Raw genomic sequence first — 20,350 nt, forward strand, 5'->3', positions numbered from 1 at the left:
CTATCCCCAGGGATAATATTTTTTTTTTTTTGCTTTGTCGCTGTCTCCCGCGCGTTAGCGAGGTAGTGCAAGGAAACAGACGAAAGAATGGCCCAACCCACCCACATACACATGTATATACATACACGTCCACACACGCAAATATACATACCTATACATCTCAATGTACACATATATATACACGCACAGACATATACATATATACACATGGGATAGGGGAGAAAGAATACTTCCCACGCATTCCTCAAGTGTCGTAGAAGGCGACTAAAGGGGACGGGAGCGGGGGGCCAGAAACCCTCCCCTCCTTGTACTTTAACTTTCTAAAAGGGGAAACAGAAGAAGGAGTCACGCGAGGAGTGCTCATCCTCCTCGAAGGCTCAGATTGGGGTGTCTAAATGTGTGGATGTAACCAAGAATATATATATATATATATATATATATATATATATATATATATATATATATATATATATATATATATAAATACATATATGTATATATATATATATATATTGGAAAGGATCACAATTTTGCACGTGATCAAGAAATTCCAATGAGTCCGAGGGGAAAATGAAACACGATGTTTCCAAGTGCACTTTCGTGTAATAATCACATCATCAGGGGAGACACAAGAGAGAAATATAAGTCACTTAATATACATTGAAGAGATGAAGCTAGGAAGCCATTTGGTAAACATGTGATTGTACAAAACATACCACGAGCATTCATAAACTTATCATTTTACAGATTTCATCAACAATAAAGTTATCTAATTTGTAAAGTCCATCACTGATAGCAAGATTATAACTCTTTGTGTATTTGATAATAGAAGATTCAATGATATTTCTCTTGGTAATAGAGTTAGAGTTAATAAATGAGATGGCATTACTCCAGTCATTACAATGATCATAGTTTTTAATGTGATTAAACAAGGCATTTGATTCTTGTCCTGTTCTTATACTATATTTATGTTACTTAAGTCTAACAGAAAGATCCTTACCAGTCTGACCAACATAAAATTGATCACAATTTCCACAAGGCACTTTACAGATGCATCCAAGAGAATTTTCTGGTGAATTTCCGATTGAGATACTCTTTATAGTATTATTGTTGCTAAAGGCAACATTTACATTAAAGGATTTAAGCAACATGGGAAGTGAAATTATTATTAAAAGGGAGAACTAAAAGATTCTTGGTGTCAATGGGAGGTTTGGGCTCAACTCTATAAAATTATTTCTTTGCTAACTTAAGGGATTTATCAATGAAAGATCTAGGGTACTGTAACTTAGATCTAATAGAATATATCTTCTCAAACTCATCATCAGTAAATTCTGGACTGCAAATATGTAATGCCCTAAGGAACATAGATTGAATTGATGACAATTTAACTCTGTCATGTTGAGATGAGTAATAATGGACATATGAGCATACATTGGTAGGTTTTCTGTATATGCTAAACTTAAACTTGTTTCCTTGCCTATGGATCATGCAATCTAAAAATGGTAACATACCATTATTTTCATTTTCTACAGTAAATTTGATTGAAGGTACTAAATTGTTAAGTAAGGGGAGAAATATTTGTAAATTTTCATTTGTTGGCCAAACACAAAGAATATCATGTACATACCTAAACCAAATTGCATTAGAAGGTAAGATATCCTTTAGTAATTTTGTTTAAAAAATTCCTTATAAAGATTACTTAGTACATGTGAAAGAGGGTTACCCATTGCCATACCAAATTTTTGAGAATAATAATCTCCAGTGAATTGAAATACCCAGTCTTTTATACACAATTTTATCAGTTCAGTGAAAACAGACTTTGAAACAGGTAAATAAATATCATCCAAGACATCAAATAAGTATTGTAAAAGGTCATCAACTGGAACTTTACTGAAAAGTGAGGAAACATCAAAGCTAACTAGTTTGAAATCAAAATTAACATTGATATTGTTTACCTTGATGACTAAATCTACATTGTTCATGATGTTAGAATTTGATACCTTTCAAAATTGTTGATAAGGCTGCCAAGGACTGACACTCGCGGGGGTTCACATTCAACCCATGATGCACCCATTTGGACGACTGGCTGTTGAGCATAGGCCACTTCACGAGGCGGGAGACCAACCGGGCCATACTGTACACAGACAGTGGGGAACATGGGGAGCCAGCCAACACTTCTGGGGCTGTATGTTCACTTAAAGTACCCTTCTGAAAACCTCGTAGATGGCCCATTGGTGTAGCAAGACCGAAGTCATTTGGTGTAACCTGTAGGCTGGCCTGGCTGGAGCACACAGTGACATTATCAGATTTCACATCAAGATGTGTCCAGACCTTCTGGTGGATGTTGATCAGGGTGTCCGTCAATTGAAGGGCTATGTCCAGTACCTGGCTATGTGAGCAGGAGTTTCTAGCCAGATATTTGTCAACTGGCTCTCCACGGTACCGACTAATTATGAACAAGGTTTCTGGACACACCATTAACAATTGGTGTACACCAGGACAGTCTTGCAAGACGGAGAGCGCTCTTATTTCACTCAGCATCCTCTGCACACTCCCTGGGACATTTGAGGTTACCTTCAGCACCCACTTGCTCATGTTCATGTGAGGTAAATAGCATTTGCCGAAGACTCCCTGTTCAAGAACATCACAGTTCTTATTGTCGAACGACTTCTATCGCCGATTAGCCCAAGAACCTCACATTTGAAAGGTCACACCACCTGTGGAGGAGCTGAACAGTTCGTTTGCAGATGCATGAAATTTGAAGACTCGAATGTAAACGTTCTTAACGCTACCTCGCTAACGCGGGAAATGGTGAATAGTTTAAAAGAAAAAAGAAGAATATATATATATATATATATATATATATATATATATATATATATTTTTTTTTTTTTTTTTCTTTTCCAAAAGAAGGAACAGAGAAGAGGTCCAGGTGAGGATATTCCCTCAAAGGCCCAGTCCTCTGTTCTTAACGCTACCTCGCTATCGCGGGAAATAGCGAATAGTATGAAAAAAAAAAGAAAAAAAAAAAATATATATATATATATATATATATATATATATATATATATATATATATATATATATATATATATATATACCGGGGTTGACGTGCTGTCAGTGGATTGAATCAAGGCATGTGAAGCGTCTGGGGTAAACCATGGAAAGCTGTGTAGGTATGTATATTTGCGTGTGTGGACGTATGTATATACATGTGTATGGGGGGGGGGTTGGGCCATTTCTTTCGTCTGTTTCCTTGCGCTACCTCGCAAACGCGGGAGACAGCGACAAAGTATAAAAAAAAAAAAAATATATATATATATATATATATATATATATATATATATATATATATATATATATATATATATATATAGTCCTGCTAACCTTTATTTATTTATTATGATATAAATAGTAATTACGTTCAATATAGTGTTTCAAACAATTCCTACGCTCTTGCATATCTAAAAAAAAAAAAAAGCTACATTTCCCATTTTTAATGAGTATTTACTAGAAGTCTTGTCTGAAAAGAAAAGAATTGTACATAATTTTCCAAAATTCCTCCCATTTCCAAATTATTCAAAAAGGTAAAGAGTTAATGGTTACAACATATTTGAGAAGTCTTTATACGCATTTGTACTGTCATGAAAATTAAGGAAATTTCCCTTGACTGTGTATAAGCAGAAGATTGTAAGTCGGTCGTGTATGTATATTGGCGTACTACTATTTCCAGTTAGTTTCCTTCAACTAATCTCCACGCGGTCACATTTCCTAGTAACTAGTTGATAACGCCAGTAGAGGGTTTCATCAGCTCCACCTTACCGGTAATATTCCATGGTTATACTGTTGAAATAGGTCCTCAGTCCGACGCCCGTCCGCCTTTGTCCGGAGCATTTTCACAAGATATTCGATAATTCCGCTTTACCTACGACAAACGCTTCTTTGCGACGCCCAGGCTAACAAAATCTGTTATTTTAATGTTGAGCTTGTGGTTAGGTATTAGGTTAAAACAAAGTCAGTTACTCTAAATTGGGCAGTAGAGTCAATGGGAAGAATGTTATGCCTGCCACATGTGCGACGGATCAGCTGATCGTCCCACTGGGTTTGTTTATATTGGTTATTTGTGGTAAACTCCATAACTATTACTTATATTAATGGGAATAATATATATACCTTTAGAATTACCAGTATGGTAATTAACTACTATAAACCTCATATATAGTATTAGTATTCTTAAGTATAACCTAATTCTTCCTTTCAACCAAACTAGGCTTTGTATATATATATATATATATATATATATATATATATATATATATATATATGTATATATATATATTTTGTTTTATTTTTTTTATTATACTTTGTCGCTGTCTCCCGCGTTTGCGAGGTAGCGCAAGGAAACAGACGAAAGAAATGGCCCAACCCCCCCCATACACATGTATATACATACGTCCACACACGCAAATATACATACCTACACAGCTTTCCATGGTTTACCCCAGACGCTTCACATGCCCTGCTTCAATCCACTGACAGCACGTCAACCCCGGTATACCACATCGCTCCAATTCACTCTATTCCTTGCCCTCCTTTCACCCTCCTGCATGTTCAGGCCCCGATCACACAAAATCTTTTTGACTCCATCTTTCCACCTCCAATTTGGTCTCCCTCTTCTCCTTGTTCCCTCCACCTCCGACACATATATCCTCTTGGTCAATCTTTCCTCACTCATTCTCTCCATGTGCCCAAACCACTTCAAAACACCCTCTTCTGCTCTCTCAACCACGCTCTTTTTATTTCCACACATCTCTCTTACCCTTACATTACTTACTTGATCAAACCACCTCACACCACTTATTGTCCTCAAACATCTCATTTCCAGCACATCCACCCTCCTGCGCACAGCTCTATCCATAGCCCACGCCTCGCAACCATACAACATTGTTGGAACCACTATTCCTTCAAACATATCCATTTTTGCTTTGGGAGATACTGTTCTTGACTTCCACACATTCTTCAAGGCTCCCAGGATTTTCGCCCCCTCCCCCACCCTATGATTCACTCCCACTTCCATGATACCATCCGCTGCCAGATCCACTCCCAGATATCTAAAACACTTTACTTCCTCCAGTTTTTCTCTATTCAAACTTACCTCCCAATTGACTTGACCCTCAACCCTACTGTACCTAATAACCTTGCTCTTATTCACATTTACTCTTAACTTTCTTCTTTCACACACTTTACCAAACTCAGTCACCAGCTTCTGCAGTTTTTCACATGAATCAGCCACAAGCGCTGTATCATCAGCAAACCACAACTGACTCGCTTCCCAAGCTCTCTCATCCCCAACAGACTGCATACTTGCCCCTCTTTCCAAAACTCTTCCAATCACCTCCCTAACGACCCATCCATAAACAAATTAAACAACCATGGAGACATCACACACCCCTGCCGCAGACCTACATTCACTGAGAACCAATCACTTTCCTCTCTTCCTACACGTACACATGCCTTACATCCTCGATAAAAACTTTTCACTGCTTCTAACAACTTGCCACCCACACCATATATTCTTAATACCTTCCACAGAGCATCTCTATCAACTCTATCATATGCTTTCTCCAGATCCATAAATGCTACATACAAATCCATTTGCTTTTCTAAGTATTTCACACATACATTCTTCAAAGAAAACACCTGATCCACACATTCTCTACCACATCTGAAACCACACTGCTCTTCCCCAATCTGATGCTCTGTACATGCCTTCACCCTCTCAATCAATACCCTCCCATATGATTTACCAGGAATACTCAACAAACTTATACCTCTGTAATTTGAGCACTCACTCTTATCCCCTTTGCCTTTATACAGTGGCACTATGCACGCATTCCGCCAATCCTCAGGCACCTCACCATGAATCATACATACATGAAATAACCTTACCAACCAGTCAACAATACAGTCACCCCCTTTTTTAATAAATTCCACTGCCATACCATCCAAACCTGCTGCCTTGCCGGCTTTCATCTTCCGCAAAGCTTTTACTACCTCTTCTCTGTTTACCAAATCATTTTCCCTAACCCTCTCACTTTGTACACCACCTTGACCAAAACACCCTATATCTGCCACTCTGTCATCAAACACATTCAACAAACATTCAAAATACTCACTCCATCTCCTTCTCACATCACCATTACTTGTTATCACCTCCTCATTAGCGCCCTTCACTGAAGTTCCCATTTGCTCCCTTGTCTTACGCACTTTATTTACCTCCTTCCAGAACATCTTTTTATTCTCCCTAAAATTTAATGATACCCTCTCACCCGAACTCTCATTTGCCCTCTTTTTCACCTCTTGCACCTTTCTCTTAACCTCCTGTCTCTTTCTTTTATACATCTCCCACTCATTTGCATTTTTTCCCTGCAAAAATCGTCCAAATGCCTCTCTTTTCTCTTTCACTAATGATCTTACTTTTTCATCCCACCACTCACTACCCTTTCTAATCAACCCACCTCCCACACTTCTCATGCCTCAAGCATCTTTTGTGCAAGCCATCACTGCTTCCCTAAATACATCCCATTCCTCCCCCAGTCCCCTTACCTCCTTTGTTTTCACCTTTTTCCATTCTGTACTCAATCTCTCCTGGTACTTCCTCACACAAGTCTACTTCCCAAGCTCACTTACTCTCACCACCCTCTTCACCTTCTTTTCTGAAAACCCATACAAATATTCACCTTCGCCTCCACAAGATAATGATCAGACATCCCTCCAGTTGCACCTCTCAGCACGTTAACATCCAAAAGTCTCTCTTTCGCGCGCCTGTCAATTAACACATAATCCAATAACGCTCTCTGGTCATCTCTTCTACTTACATACGTATACTTATGGATATCTCGCTCTTTAAACCAGGTATTCCCAATCACCAGTCCTTTTTCAGCACATAAATCTACAAGCTCCTCACCATTTCCATTTACAACACTGAACACCCCATGTATACCAATTATTCCCTCAACTGCCACATTACTCACCTTTGCATTCAAATCACCCATCACTATAACCCGGTCTTGTGCATCAAAACCACTAACACACTCATTCAGCTGCTCCCAAAACACTTGCCTCTCATGATCTTTCTTCTCACGCCCAGGTGCATATGCACCAATAATCACCCATCTCTCTCCATCGACTTTCAGTTTTACCCATATTAATCTAGAATTTACTTTCTTACATTCTATCACATACTCCCACAACTCCTGTTTCAGGAGTAGTGCTACTCCTTCCCTTGCTCTTGTCCTCTCACTAACCCCTGACTTTACTCCCAAGACATTCCCAAACCACTCTTCCCCTTTACCCTTGAGCTTCGTTTCACTCAGAGCCAAAACATCCAGGTTCCTTTCCTCAAACATACTACCTGTCTCTCCTTTTTTCACATCTTGGTTACATCCACTGACATTTAGAAAGAATACTTCCCACGCATTCCCCACGTGTCGTAGAAGGTGACTAAAGGGGACAGGAGCGGGGGGCTGGAAACCCTCCCCTCCTTACATTTTAACTTTCTAAAAGGGGAAACAGAAGATGTCACGTGGGGAGTGCTCATCCTCCTCGAAGGCTCAGATTGGGGTGTTTAAATGTGTGTGGATGTAACCAAGATGAGAAAAAAGGAGAGATGGGTAGTATGTTTGAGGAAAGGAACCTGAATGTTTTGGCTCTGAGTGACACGAAGCTCAAGGGTAAAGGGGAAGAGTGGTTTGGGAATGTCTTGGGAGTAAAGTCAGGGGTTAGTGAGAGGACAAGAGCAAGGGAAGGAGTAGCACTACTCCTGAAACAGGAGATGTGGGAGTATGTGATAGAGTGTAAGAAAGTAAACTCTAGATTGATATGGGTAGAACTGAAAGTTGATGAAGAGAGATGGGTGATTATTGGTGCATATGCACCAGGGCCTGAGAAGAAAGATCATGAGAGGCAAGTGTTTTGGGAGCAGCTGAATGAGTGTTAGCGGTTTTGATGCACGTGACCGGGTTATAGTGATGGGTGATTTGAATGCAAAGGTGAGTAATGTGGCAGTTGAGGAAATAATTGGTATATATGGGGTGTTCAGTGTTGTAAATGGAAATGGTGAAGAGCTTGTAGATTTATGTGCTGGAAAAGGACTGGTGATTGGGAATACCTGGTTTAAAAAGAGAGATATACATAAGCATACATATGTAAATAGGACAGATGGCCAGAAAGCGTTATTTGATTACGTGTTAATTGATAGGCGCGCGAAAGAGAGACTTTTGGATGTTAATGTGTTGAGAGGTGCAACTGGAGGCACGTCTGATCATTATCTTGTGGAGGCGAAGGTCAAGATTTGTAGAGGTTTTCAGAAAAGAAGAGAGAATGTTGGGGTGAAGAGAGAGGTGAGGGTAAGTGAGCTTGGGAAGGAGACGTGTGAGGAAATACCAGGAGAGACTGAGTACGGAATGGAAAAGGTGAGAACGAAGGAGGTAAGGGGAGTGGGGGAGGAATGGGATGTATTTAGGGAAGCAGTGATGGCTTGCACAAAAGATGCTTGTGGCATGAGAAGCGTGGGAGGTGGACAGATTAGAAAGGGTAGTGAGTGGTGGGATGAAGAAGTAAGATTATTAGTGAAAGAGAAGAGAGAGGCATTTGGACGATTTTTGCAGGGAAATAATGCAAATGAATGGGAGATGTATAAAAGAAAGAGGCAGATCAAAGGTGCAAGAGGTGAAAAAGAGGGCAAATGAGAGATGGGATGAGAGAGTATCATTAAATTTTAGGGAGAATGAAAAGATGTTTTGGAAGGAGGTAAATAAAGTGCGAAAGACAAGGAAACAAATGGGTACTTCAGTGAAGGGGGCTAATGGGGAGGTGATAACAAGTAGTGGTGATGTGAGAAGGAGATGGAGTGAGTATTTTGGTTTGCTGAATGTGTTTGATGATAGAGTGGCAGATATAGGGTGTTTTGGTCGAGGTGGTGTGCAAAGTGAGAGGGTTAGGGAAAATGATCTGGTAAACAGAGAAGAGGTAGTAAAAGCTTTGTTGAAGATGAAAGCCAGCAAGGCAGTGGTTTTGAATGGTATTGCAGTGGAATTTATTAAAATAGGGGTGACTGTATTGTTGACTGGTTGGTAAGGTTATTTGATGTATGTATGACTCATGGTGAGGTGCCTGAGTATTGGTGGAGTGCTTGCATAGTGCCATTGTACAAAGGCATAGGGGATAAGAGTGAGTGCTCAAATTACAGAGGTATAAGTTTGTTGAGTATTCTTGGGAAATTATATGGGAGGGTAAAGGGATGTACAGAGCATCAGATTGGGGAAGAGCAGTGTGTTTCAGAAATGGTAGAGGATGTTTGGATCAGGTGTTTGCTTTGAAGAATGTATGTGAGAAATATTTAGAAAAGCAAATGGATTTGTATGTAGTGTTTAGGGATCTGGAGAAAGCATATGATAGAGTTGATAGGGATACTCTGTGGAAGGTATGAAGAATACATGGTGTGGGAGGCAAATTGTTAGAAGCAGTGAAAATTTTTTGTCAAGTGTGTAAGGCATGTGTACATGTAAAAAGAGAGGAAAGTGATTGGTTCTCAGTGAATGTAGGTTTGCAGCAGGGGTGTGTGATGTCTCCATGGCTGTTTAATTTGTTAATGGATGAGGTTGTTAGGGAGGTGAATGCAAGAGTTTTGGAAAGAGGGGCACGTATGCACTCTGTTGTGGATGAGAGAGCCTGGGAAGTGAGTCAGTTGTTGTTCGCTGATGATACAGCGCTGGTGGCTGATTCATGTGAGAAACTACTGAAGCTAGTGACTGAGTTTGCTAAAGTGTGTGAAGGAAGAAAGTTGAAAGTAAATGTGAATAAGAGCAAGGTTATTAGGTATAGTAGGGATGAGGGTCAAGTCAATTGGGAGGTAAGTTTGAATGGAGAAAAACTGGAGGAAGTGAAGTGTTTTAGATATCTGGGAGTGGATTTGGCAGCAGATGAAACCATGGAAGTGGAAGTGAATCATAGGGTGGGGGAGGGGGCTAAAATTCTGGGAGCCTTGAAGAATGTGTGGAAGTCGAGAACATTATCTCGGAAAGCAAAAATGGGTATGTTTGAAGGAATAGTGGTTCCAACAATGTTGTATGGTTGCAAGGCGTGGGCTATGGATAGAGTTGTGTGTAGGAGGGTGGATGTGCTGGAAATGAGATGCTTGAGGACAATATGTGGTGTGAGGTGGTTTGATCGAGTAAGTAATAATAGGGTAAGAGAGATGTGTGGTAATAAAAAGTGTGTAGTTGAGTGAGCAGAAGAGGGTGTTTTGAAATGGTTTGGTCACGTGGAGAGAATGAGTGAGAAAAGATTGACAAAGAGGATATATGTGTCAGAGGTGGAGGGAACGAGGAGAAGTAGGAGACCAAATTGGAGGTGGAAAGATGGGTTGAAAAAGATTTTGTGTGATCGGGGCCTGAACATGCAGGAGGGTGAAAGGAGGGCAAGGAATAGAGTGAATTGGAACGATGTGGTATACTGGGGTCGACATGCTGTCAATGGATTGAACCAGGGCATGTGAAGCGTCTGGGATAAACCATGGAAAGTTCTGTGGGGCCTGGATGTGGAAAGGGAGCTGTGGTTTCGGTGCATTATTACATGACAGCTAGAGACTGAGTGTGAATGAATGGGGCCTTTGTTGTCTTCCTAGCACTACCTCGCGCACACAAGGGGGGAGGGGGTTGTTATTTCATGTGTGGCAGAGTGGCGATGGGAATGAATAAAGGCTGACAGTCTGAATTATGTACCGGGGTCGACATGCTGTCAGTGGATTGAACCAGGGCATGTGAAGCGTCTGGGATAAACCATGGAAAGTTCTGTGGGGCCTGGATGTGGAAAGGGAGCTGTGGTTTCGGTGCATTATTACATGACAGCTAGAGACTGAGTGTGAACGAATGGGGCCTTTGTTGTCTTCCTAGCGCTACCTCATGCACACAAGGGGGGAGGGGGTTGTTATTTCATGTGTGGCAGAGTGGCGATGGGAATGAATAAAGGCTGACAGTCTGAATTATGTACATGTGTATATATGTATATGTCTGTGTGTACATATATATGTATACATTGAGATGTATAGGTATGTATATTTGCGTGTGTGGAAGTGTACGTATATACATGTGTATGTGGGTGGGTTGGGCCATTTTTTCGTCTGTTTCCTTGCACTACCTCACTAACGCGGGAGATAGCGACAAGGCAAATAGATAAAATAAATATATATATATATATATATATATATATATATATATATATATATATATATGTATATATATATATATATATATTTTTTTTTTTTTTTTTTTTTGCCGCTGTCTCCCGTGTTTGCGAGGTAGCGCAAGGAAACAGACGAAAGAAATGGCCCAACCCACCCCCATACACATGTATATACATACATCCACACACGCAAATATACATACCTACACAGCTTTCCATGGTTTACCCCAAACGCTTCATATGCCCTGATTTAATCCACTGACAGCACGTCAACCCCAGTATACCACATCGATCCAATTCACTCTATTCCTTGCCCTCCTTTCACCCTCCTGCATGTTCAGGCCCTGATCACACAAAATCTTTTTCACTCCATCTTACCACCTCCAATTTGGTCTCCCACTTCTCCTCGTTCCCTCCACCTCCGACACATATATCCTCTTGGTCAATCTTTCCTCACTCATTCTCTCCATGTGCCCAAACCATTTCAAAACACCCTCTTCTGCTCTCTCAACCACGCTCTTTTTATTTCCACACATCTCTCTTACCCTTACGTTACTTACTCGATCAAACCACCTCACACCACACATTGTCCTCAAACATCTCATTTCCAGCACATCCATCCTCCTGCGCACAACTCTATCCATAACCCACGCCTCGCAACCATACAACATTGTTGGAACCACTATTCCTTCAAACATACCCATTTTTGCTTTCCGAGATAATGTTCTCGACTTCCACATATTCTTCAAGGCTCCCAGGATTTTCGCCCTCTCCCCCACTCTATGATCCACTTCCGCTTCCATGGTTCCATCCGCTGCCAGATCCACTCCCAGATATCTAAAACACTTTACTTCCTCCAGTTTTTCTCCATTCAAACTTACCTCCCAATTGACTTGACCCTCAACCCTACTGTACCTAATTACCTTGCTCTTATTCACATTTACTCTTAACTTTCTTCTTTCACACACTTTACCAAACTCAGTCACCAGCTTCTGCAGTTTCTTACATGAATCAGCCACCAGCGCTGTATCATCAGCGAACAACAACTGACTCACTTCCCAAGCTCTCTCATCCCCAACAGACTTCATACTTGCCCCTCTTTCCAAAACTCTTGCATTCACCTCCCTAACAACCCCATCCATAAACAAATTAAACATAATGGGGTGATGCTACTACGTTTGTGAATCAAGAACCATTGCAACACAAACCTCGCCAGGTGGTAGAGTGTCCCGCAGTGTATCGAGACAGACTTCCCCAGAACTTTTTTAAAGGGGAAGTAAATGTTTATAGTTGTGTTACTGGAGTGATAGTTTTCTTACATGGTGTTTTGACAAGAAAATAGTGAAATTGGAAAAAAAAATGTAGCTTAGACATTGAAGCTTATTGATACAGTGGTTAAATTGATGAGAACTACTATTGACGTTTGTGTAAATAAATTATACATTTCCCTTTTCCATAGCCAGAGGTTGAACCATTATGTGACATTCATTTTCTCATTTCATTTCAAGCTAGAAGTTTCAGTTTTCTGAATTATTTCTTACTTTTTCATATGTATATATATGTATATGTGTATGTGTGTGTGTGTGTATATGTGCGTGTGTATGTGTATGTATATATATATATATGTATATATATATATATATATATATATATATATATATATATATATATATATATATATATATATATATATATATATATATTATCCCTGGGGATAGGGGTGAAAGAATACTTCCCACATATTCCTCGCGTGTCGTAGAAGGCGACTAGAGGGGACGGGAGCGGGGGGCCAGAAATCCTCCTCGTATTTTTTAATTTTCTAAAATGGGAAACAGAATATATATATATATATATATATATATATATATATATATATATATATATATATATTGTACAAAGGCAAAGGGGATAAGAGTGAGTGCTCAAATTACAGAGGTATAAGTTTGTTGAGTATTCCTGGTAAATTATATGGGAGGGTGTTGATTGAGAGGGTGAAGGCATGTACAGAGCATCAGATTGGGGAAGAGCAGTGTGGTTTCAGAAGTGGTAGAGGATGTGTGGATCAGGTGTTTGCTTTGAAGAATGTATGTGAGAAATACTTAGAAAAGCAAATGGATTTGTATGTAGCATTTATGGATCTGGAGAAGGCATATGATAGAGTTGATAGAGATGCTCTGTGGAAGGTATTAAGAATATATGGTGTGGGAGGCAAGTTGTTAGAAGCAGTGAAAAGTTTTTATCGAGGATGTAAGGCATGTGTACGTGTAGGAAGAGAGGAAAGTGATTGGTTCTCAGTGAATGTAGGTTTGCGGCAGGGGTGTGTGATGTCTCCATGGTTGTTTAATTTGTTTATGGATGGGGTTGTTAGGGAGGTAAATGCAAGAGTCCTGGAAAGAGGGGCAAGTATGAAGTCTGTTGGGGATGAGAGAGCTTGGGAAGTGAGTCAGTTGTTGTTCGCTGATGATACAGCGCTGGTGGCTGATTCATGTGAGAAACTGCAGAAGCTGGTGACTGAGTTTGGTAAAGTGTGTGGAAGAAGAAAGTTAAGAGTAAATGTGAATAAGAGCAAGGTTATTAGGTACAGTAGGGTTGAGGGTCAAGTCAATTGGGAGGTGAGTTTGAATGGAGAAAAACTGGAGGAAGTGAAGTGTTTTAGATATCTGGGAGTGGATCTGTCAGCGGATGGAACCATGGAAGCGGAAGTGGATCATAGGGTGGGGGAGGGGGCGAAAATTTTGGGAGCCTTGAAAAATGTGTGGAAGTCGAGAACATTATCTCGGAAAGCAAAAATGGGTATGTTTGAAGGAATAGTGGTTCCAACAATGTTGTATGGTTGCGAGGCGTGGGCTATGGATAGAGTTGTGCGCAGGAGGATGGACGTGCTGGAAATGAGATGTTTGAGGAAAATCTGTGGTGTGAGGTGGTTTGATCGAGTAAGTAACGTAAGGGTAAGAGAGATGTGTGGAAATAAAAAGAGCGTGGTTGAGAGAGCAGAAGAGGGTGTTTTGAAATGGTTTGGGCACATGGAGAGAATGAGTGAGGAAAGATTGACCAAGAGGATATATGTGTCGGAGGTGGAGGGAACGAGGAGAAGAGGGAGACCAAATTGGAGGTGGAAAGATGGAGTGAAAAAGATTTTGTGTGATCAGGGCCTGAACATGCAGGAGGGTGAAAGGAGGCAAGGAATAGAGTGAATTGGAGCGATGTGGTATACAGGGGTTGACGTGCTGTCAGTGGATTGAATCAAGGCATGTGAAGCGTCTGGGGTAAACCATGGAAAGCTGTGTAGGTATATATGTTTGCGTGTGTGGACGTGTGCATGTACATGTGTATGGGGGGGGGGCCATTTCTTTCGTCTGTTTCCTTGCGCTACCTCGCAAACGCGGGAGACAGCGACAAAGTATGAAAAAAAAAAAAAAAAAAAAATATATATATATATATATATATATATATATATATATATATATATATATATATATATATGAAGATTTGTATGGGTTTTCAGAAAAGAAGAGTGAATGTTGGGGTGAAGAGGGTGGTGAGAGTAAGTGAGCTTGAGAAGGAGACCTGTGTGAGGAAGTACCAGGAGAGACTGAGTACAGAATGGAAAAAGGTGAGAACAATGGAAGTAAGGGGAGTGGGGGAGGAATGGGATGTATTTAGGGAATCAGTGATGGATTGCGCAAAAGATGCTTGTGGCATGAGAAGAGTGGGAGGTGGGTTGATTAGAAAGGGTAGTGAGTGGTGGGATGAAGTAAGAGTATTAGTGAAAGAGAAGAGAGAGGCATTTGGACGATTTTTGCAGGGAAAAAATGCAATTGAGTGGGAGATGTATAAAAGAAAGAGACAGGAGGTCAAGAGAAAGGTGCAAGAGGTGAAAAAAAGGGCAAATGAGAGTTGGGGTGAGAGAGTATCATTAAATTTTAGGGAGAATAAAAAGATGTTCTGGAAGGAGGTAAATAAAGTGTGTAAGACAAGGGAGCAAATGGGAACTTCAGTGAAGGGCGCAAATGGGGAGGTGATAACAAGTAGTGGTGATGTGAGAAGGAGATGGAGTGAGTATTTTGAAGGTTTGTTGAATGTGTTTGATGATAGAGATGCAGATATAGGGTGTTTTGGTCGAGGTGGTGTGCAAAGTGAGAGGGTTAGGGAAAATGATTTGGTAAACAGAGAAGAGGTAGTGAAAGCTTTGCGGAAGATGAAAGCCGGCAAGGCAGCAGGTTTGGATGGTATTGCAGTGGAATTTATTAAAAAAGGGGGTGACTGTATTGTTGACTGGTTGGTAAGGTTATTTAATGTATGTATGACTCATGGTGAGGTGCCTGAGGATTGGCGGAATGCGTGCATAGTGCCATTGTACAAAGGCAAAGGGGATAAGAGTGAGTGCTCAAATTACAGAGGTATAAGTTTGTTGAGTATTCCTGGTAAATTATATGGGAGGGTATTGATTGAGAGGGTGAAGGCATGTACAGAGCATCAGATTGGGGAAGAGCAGTGTGGTTTCAGAAGTGGTAGAGGATGTGTGGATCAGGTGTTTGCTTTGAAGAATGTATGTGAGAAATACTTAGAAAAGCAAATGGATTTGTATGTAGCATTTATGGATCTGGAGAAGGCATATGATAGAGTTGATAGAGATGCTCTGTGGAAGGTATTAAGAATATATGGTGTGGGAGGAAAGTTGTTAGAAGCAGTGAAAAGTTTTTATCGAGGATGTAAGGCATGTGTACGTGTAGGAAGAGAGGAAAGTGATTGGTTCTCAGTGAATGTAGGTTTGCGGCAGGGGTGTGTGATGTCTCCATGGTTGTTTAATTTGTTTATGGATGGGGTTGTTAGGGAGGTAAATGCAAGAGTTTTGGAAAGAGGGGCAAGTATGAAGTCTGTTGGGGATGAGAGAGCTTGGGAAGTGAGTCAGTTGTTGTTCGCTGATGATACAGCGCTGGTGGCTGATTCATGTGAGAAACTGCAGAAGCTGGTGACTGAGTTTGGAAAAGTGTGTGGAAGAAGAAAGTTAAGAGTAAATGTGAATAAGAGCAAGGTTATTAGGTACACTAGGGTTGAGGGTCAAGTCAATTGGGAGGTGAGTTTGAATGGAGAAAAACTGGAGGAAGTGAAGTGTTTTAGATATCTGGGAGTGGATCTGGCAGCGGATGGAACCATGGAAGCGGAAGTGGATCATAGGGTGGGGGAGGGGGCGAAAATCCTGGGGGCCTTGAAGAATGTGTGGAAGTCGAGAACATTATCTCGGAAAGCAAAAATGGGTATGTTTGAAGGAATAGTGGTTCCAACAATGTTGTATGGTTGCGAGGCGTGGGCTATGGATAGAGTTGTGCGCAGGAGGATGGATGTGCTGGAAATGAGGTGTTTGAGGACAATGTGTGGTGTGAGGTGGTTTGATCGAGTGAGTAACGTAAGGGTAAGAGAGATGTGTGGAAATAAAAAGAGCGTGGTTGAGAGAGCAGAAGAGGGTGTTTTGAAGTGGTTTGGGCACATGGAGAGGATGAGTGAGGAAAGATTGACCAAGAGGATATATGTGTCGGAGGTGGAGGGAACAAGGAGAAGAGGGAGACCAAATTGGAGGTGGAAAGATGGAGTGAAAAAGATTTTGTGTGATCGGGGCCTGAACATGCAGGAGGGTGAAAGGAGGGCAAGGAATAGAGTGAATTGGAGCGATGTGGTATACCGGGGTTGACGTGCTGTCAGTGGATTGAAGCAAGGCATGTGAAGCGTCTGGGGTAAACCATGGAAAGCTGTGTAGGTATGTATATTTGCGTGTGTGGACGTATGTATATACATGTGTATGGGGGGGGGGTTGGGCCATTTCTTTCATCTGTTTCCTTGCGCTACCTCGCAAACGCAGGAGACAGCGACAAAGTATAATAAAAATATAATAATATATATATATATATATATATATATATATATCTGTGTGTGTATGTGTGTACATAAATGCCCATACATGCTCATATACATATACACATATACATACACATACACATACACAGACATTCATACTTGCTTGCCTTCACCCATTCCTATCTCTCAGGAAACAGCATCGCTACCCCCTGCCTCAGTGAGGTAGCACCAGGAAAACAGACAAAAGATTTATATTTGGTCAGCTGTGTGTGCACCCTTTTCACATAATTATATTAATTCTAATGCTTAGTTTTTTGTTGCAGGGAAATATGGGAAATATATTCATATTTCCAAGTAGTGATGACCTTATTCTGGATCAGGCAAAAGAATTGGCACTGGAAATCAAGCAAAGCGGACAGTATACAGATATCAATACCTTTCAGCTGGAATGTAAACAATGTGGAACCATTATCACAGGCAATGACCAAGCACTTACTCATGCAAAGACCACAGGCCACAGCAAGTTTGAAGAAGTGCATCAACATTGATATCATTACGTTTTTAGCTTTTTCGTATATTTATTTTTTGAGAATTATTTATGAATATAAGCTTTAAGTTTTTATTAAATAAACTTATGACTGTTCATGGTAATCTTTAAGAATGCCACTTAGACATAAAATGTCTGAAATGTTAATTAGCATTTAATAGTGATTATGCTTGAATGACTCTATGGTTAAGTCTGGGAATTAGTTATCAGTTGTATAAGAAAACAGAAGAATGCCGTTCTTGGTAATGAAAATTTCTATATCATGTTGATTTGCAATGCTTGAATTCAATGGGCTTTTCAATTCTTTTATATATGTTGAACTGTAAAAAGCTTAGAAAATCTTGCTTATTCATTTTGAAGAGTTAGGACCACCTAATAAAGATAGGAAGGTATATATTTTAAGGAAATGCTAATGAAATTCAATATTGTTTTGACTATGTTTATTTGTATCAAATATTAAAACCACCTTACTATGGATCAGTTATACAGTTAGGTATAATCTGAGGAAGTTACATATGACTTTGATTAGAATCCATCAATATTTCTGTTGCTTCCGATTACCACTTTCACTCGAATCCATCATATACACAACAGTATGTTGAAATTGTAATAGAGAATGCTAATTTTTCTCCTGATACAGTACCCAGAGTCTCAGCCTACATAATTTTGCTGTATTTCATATTCACAAATATTATATTTATTTTCATCACATCCTACTGAAGCTAAATAATGTATTGATTAAAGTAGATTAAGTAATATTTCCTTCGAGGAATATTCATTAAAGGTGAATAAAACAAATGATTTTCCACTTTCCCCAGAGCTAACAAATACACTATCTTTGATTCATCAATACAGTATATTTTTCTCAAATTCACTGCAAAAGCAATAGTCAGCAATGGGAATGGAGTCTTCATCCTACCATTCATGCTTAGATCAGTTGCAGAATCATTATTTAGGAACTTCACATCCACTTAACCCTTTTCTTGTGTGATACTTTGGAACTGATGCTCCTTCAGGGTGAAGAAAAAAAATAACCATACTGAATATCTTTATATTTCATTGAAGAAAATACCATAAAAAGTAGCATACAGGTATTTCTTCTTAGACAGAATCTCCTCAAGATGGAAATCTCACGTACATGAAAAACTGATTTCAATCTTGGAAAACTTAAGTTAAAATTCTCTTTTCCAGCTTTGTTGAGGAGCCATTACTGTATTTACATTTAGAAGGGGCTGCTGGAGGGGAAGGTGCTGTTGAAATAGATATACTTATGAGGGTGTGGTCAGATGAACCATCTTGAAGGCATGCTTGAGTATTTACAGTGCGAAGGGTTAGAGGTGAAAAACACATCCAGATCCTCTTGTACCCTAGCATATCAGTGCTAGGACAGGTGGGACATGATACATAGAGAAATAATGGTTTATCTCTATCTCCCACAGAAGACTCAGGTATAAGAACTAATCTTATGTCTTCTTTCCAGCCGAGATCCCATCATGCACCATCTGTTACCAGGGATGCTGATGCCTATCATTTTATTGGACTTAAAACCTTTTGACTTGGTTTGTCTCAAAAACCATACCTCATTGGAAATTGAGATGAAATATGGAGAAACATACATATACACCCTTGAAGGTACAGACACACAACTAAGATACCTCAGAAAATAAGCTATGTACAAATACTTTTTTTTCTTCATACAAAAGCTTGGTCCTCCTAAAGGTCTAATGTCTGATATTACCCTGTAGGTGCCCAATCTCCTGCTGAGGTCTGGGCCAGTAGTGACGTTCATCTGCAAGGAGCAGCCATTGTTGTTGACTCTGTGAGAAAACAATATGAATAAGAAAAAACTTCTCCTATGACTGAACTATGGGAGCCTAATGCAGTGTAAGCCAAGGTCAACAGGGCAGAGGCAGAGTTTAATTCTAATGTATAACCCCAATAAGACGATACAGGAACATGAATGAGTGTTAACACTGAAAAGGCACAATCCTAGGAAAAGAGAGAAGAGAAAAGCAACTTAAATGCTTGCTTAGGAGAACAGGAGGAAACATGATAGTATTTCAAGAAAGTGGAAAAACTTAAAACATGTAACAGATACAAAACATTGCAAATGTATAAAGATAGCCCACTGTGGCAAAATGAATTACATTAAAGAAGTATAATAACTATAAAAAAACTATTATTTAAAGGGTAATACTTTGTAAACAATATGCACATTACTGAATACTTATAATCAGAATGTTGGAAAAGCCAGACAAAAGCATAGAAGGACACCTGCAGTGAGATAAGCCACAATAGCTGAATGAGTGGTTGGTGAAACAAAGGGTGGAGGGTTATAACATCATTAGAAGGCAAGGGGTTAGAGTATTCTGACCTCTCAGATTAAAGAGATTCTCTCACAGAACAGAAAACCCTGGTGAGAAATGCCACTTAAACATTTATTACAAAAGACAAGCTAACGGAAAAAACATTCATAAAAACTATGATGCTTCATTAAAATTTCTGATAACATGAGAAAAAGTTTAAGTACAAGGTTAAAAAGTCAAATTTAGCATTAAGTGCAGTACACAAAAAAGCTGGCTTTCAGCTAGTGCAAAACATGCTTTTAAAGCAGAGTTCTTACTTTCCTCCAACTTCTCAGTTCTGTTGCTCTCTCATAAGCTGTCAGGTTATCATCCTAAGCAAGGCAGGGTATCACACAACTAA

The 20,350-nt window shown here is 39.9% G+C and overlaps 1 protein-coding gene and 1 long non-coding RNA gene across 2 annotated transcripts in view; both read left to right on the forward strand.

Moving 5' to 3' along the window:
- LOC139762050 (uncharacterized) overlaps positions 1-20,350 on the forward strand; it is a 385,663-nt gene that overhangs the window by 36,532 nt on the left and 328,781 nt on the right. The gene's annotated exons all lie outside the window — the stretch shown is intronic.
- On the forward strand, positions 3,451-18,442 carry LOC139762049 (uncharacterized). The gene is made up of 2 exons (XR_011715671.1): positions 3,451-3,824; positions 17,421-18,442. It is a non-coding gene; the product is annotated as an uncharacterized lncRNA (long non-coding RNA).

Source organism: Panulirus ornatus, chromosome 42 (assembly GCF_036320965.1).
Source record: "Panulirus ornatus isolate Po-2019 chromosome 42, ASM3632096v1, whole genome shotgun sequence".
Classification (NCBI taxonomy): domain Eukaryota; kingdom Metazoa; phylum Arthropoda; class Malacostraca; order Decapoda; family Palinuridae; genus Panulirus; species Panulirus ornatus.